Below are 3,299 nucleotides of genomic sequence, written 5' to 3' on the forward strand. Positions count from 1 at the left end.
CAGACTGTACTGGTAGGAGACTAGGATTTAGGTTTTTTCAATGGGAGAACTGTCCAATCACAGCACCACAGAGTGACCCTGGGATGCTTCCTCAGAACTCGGCTTAATTGACACAATACCTTCTCTCCCCGCTGACTTTCAGCTTCTTTCGATACTCCTCAAATATCAAGACTTCCCAGTGGCACAGAGTTCCCTCAGTGCCAGCTCCCACGAGGGAGGGTGGATGCCGTGCTCTCACCTAATGAGATGTGCAAAAGGTGGCACAACGGACCTAGAGTCAGAAAGACTCATCTTCCTGAGTTCAAGTCTGGTTTCAGACACTTAATAGCTATGTGGCTCTGGGCAGATCACTTAAACCAGTCTGCCTCAGTTTCTTCATCTGTAAAATGAGTAGAAGAGGAAATGACAAACCACGCCAGTGTCTTTGCCAAGAAAACTCCAGATAGGGTCAAAAAAGTTGGATACAATTGAAAATGACTCACCAACAACGATAGGATGTCCAACAGTACGTTTGCAGAACTGAGTAGGAATCCTACCTATCTTTCCTCCCACTACTGGACGTGGAGAGACTATTGGACAGTGTCAAGACTTACAGTATTAACCTGGCATACTTATGGCGTGTCTGTGATGGATTTAGGACTTAGCGGTCATCTAGGTCCCCCTCTTCACTTTACCCAGGAGGAAATTGAGACTTAGACTTACCTAGAATCACACAGGTAACAAGGAACAGAGACAGGATTTGAACCTCCATTCTCTGTCTCCAGTCAGGGCTTTTTCTCCTATCCCTATTGCCTGAAAGTCTGAAGGTGAAAGGCCATAGATTTAGAGTTGAAAGGGACCTAGGAGATCATCTAATCAATTCCATTGGGAGATGAGGACCAAACAAGTCAAGTTACTTACCCAAGGTCACTTAGTACTTGGCAATCAGAATTTGAAGCCAGATCCTTTAACTCTAATCCCATGGTTGTCCCATTATACCATATTCCCTTTCCCACAACACTTTGATGCCTCTCACTTACACAAATAGTGCATGTGAAACTGCCCCAAAAGAGAAACAGGCTTGTTTATCTAGTGAGAAAACATTTGTAAAGTGTTTTTGCAAACTTTAAAGTGCCATATAAATGCTAGCTGTTGTTATATAATACAAAATAACTCATTATTATATAACATAAATAACATATAATTACATATAACTTCATTGTTATTAATAATAATAAATAATGCTAAAGGAGTCTAGGACACAAAAAAGCGAAGAACCTCTGTTTTAGAACATTAAATAACAATAGCAATGACAATAATAATCACTTTTAAATGTTCTAGTCAGATGTTATCCGCCAGGGTCATTGTCTTCTATGGGTCTCAGTTTTCTCATTTGTAAAATGACAGGATTGGGAGAAGCATTGATAAACTAGGGCATAGCCCAAAGAAGATGTTTGTGATGATGAAAGGACTACAGAACATGCTGGGATTTGAGGATCCTGGCCTCAGGCTCTCCATTGGAATGAAGGGACTATGGTCATGTTTCATGGTTTCTGTCTACACATGCCTTGGCAGAATGATTGAAAACAGAGCCTATGGTAGCTCTTTAATCACATTGATGAAGGTCATCCATCTCCATGACAGTGTGGATGGCAGAAAGCTGAAGTTGTTGGCATCTTGTAGACAGACTGAGTTGACTCACTGTCAGAAAGACCCTCTGGATCATTCCAAAGCTAGGTCACCCTTTATTTCTCACCCCAGCAGTAGAAATGGTGGTACTTAGGGGATATAGTGGTTCTCTTTCCACTGCCCTGCCTTGTTTTTGCAGAGGAGGTTGGACGATGCAAAAATCACTGGATTTGGAGTTAGAGAACATGGCCTCAAATGCCACCTCTGTTGCTTACTTTCTTGGGACATGAGATGATATATTTTGCTAGCTCCCAGTGGACCCACTGTTGCCATTTTGTCTGTGGATATTGTATACTTCCTCTGGCAATCTTCAGATCTTTTGAAACTTTAGTGATCATTTAAAGAGAAACAGCATAAGAAGGGAAACAAAGGCAGCCAACCATCCCCACTGGCTTGCCTGGTTCCCATGCACTAGGGGCCACATGGGTGGATCACCATGATACTAGGATAAAAAAATGAACCCTATTCTTCTCTGCCTCTCACAAGTGTCACATCTTGATGCCTAAGGAGTTGAAGTCAAGGAGATGACCATCTGAAAACCCCACTTTTTTTTTTCAAAGGACCCCTGATTCCTTAGCTCTTTCAGCTTAGTCATTAATCAGGGGACTTTCAGCACACTCAGGAATGAGTCATACATGGCTAGAAGCTGACCCTCTCAAATTCCCTTCCGATTGACAAACATCAGGAAGAGAATAATTCCCCACGCCCAAGGAATTTACTCATGTAACACTATGAACTGCAACTCCCTTTACTCTCTGGCTTCAGTTTTCCCATTTGTAAAATAAGGACATTGGTCTGGAAGGGCTTTAAGATTCTTTTTGTTTCTAAATCGATACTCTACAAAGAATGAAATAGTCCCTACCCTCTAAGATCTTTCTGTTGGAGAAAAACTCTGGGTACATGTTGCAGGATCTTAGAGCTAGAGTAAGAGTTTTTAATTTTGGGTCTATTGACCCCTTCCCACACCCCCAGGAAGGCTGTGGAGAGATTTCAGGAGTTCATGAACTTGGATAAGAAAAATAATTACTTTTTTACGTAGCCCTTGTTTTCCTTTAAAGCTCATGTATATCATTTTATGCATTTAAACCTTTGGTTTATTTTGTAATCTTACATATTTTCTTTTAACTGCTTTAGATTATAAGCTCCTTGGGGGGCAGGGACTGTTCTTTTTATTAATTATGTCCTCAATGTTTCTTACGGTGCCTGGCATGTTGTAGATGCTTAGTGAATTTTAGATTTTATGTATTTGAAGATTTTATTTGGATTAGGGTCCACGACAAAAAAGGTGAAGAATCCTTGGTTTAGAGTAAGAAGGGGCCTCAGATCCTATCCAGTCCAATGCTCTAGTTTTACAGATAATGGAATTGAGGTATAGTGAGACAGTCACCTTCCCAGGGGCACAAGGTAGTGTGTATCTTAACTGGGATTTGAACTTATGTCCCATGCAAATTCAGGACCAGCAATGGCAAAAAGGGGGGGATTTGAAAAATAATTGGCTTCTTCTTCTTCTTCTTCTTCTTTTCCTCCTCCTCCTTCTTTTCCTCCTCCTCCTCCTCCTCCTTCTTTTCCTCCTCCTCCTCCTCCTTCTTTTCCTCCTCCTCATCCTCCTCCTCCTCCTCCTCCTCCTCCTC

Source organism: Gracilinanus agilis, chromosome 4 (assembly GCF_016433145.1).
Source record: "Gracilinanus agilis isolate LMUSP501 chromosome 4, AgileGrace, whole genome shotgun sequence".
In the NCBI taxonomy this organism is placed as follows: Eukaryota; Metazoa; Chordata; class Mammalia; order Didelphimorphia; family Didelphidae; genus Gracilinanus; species Gracilinanus agilis.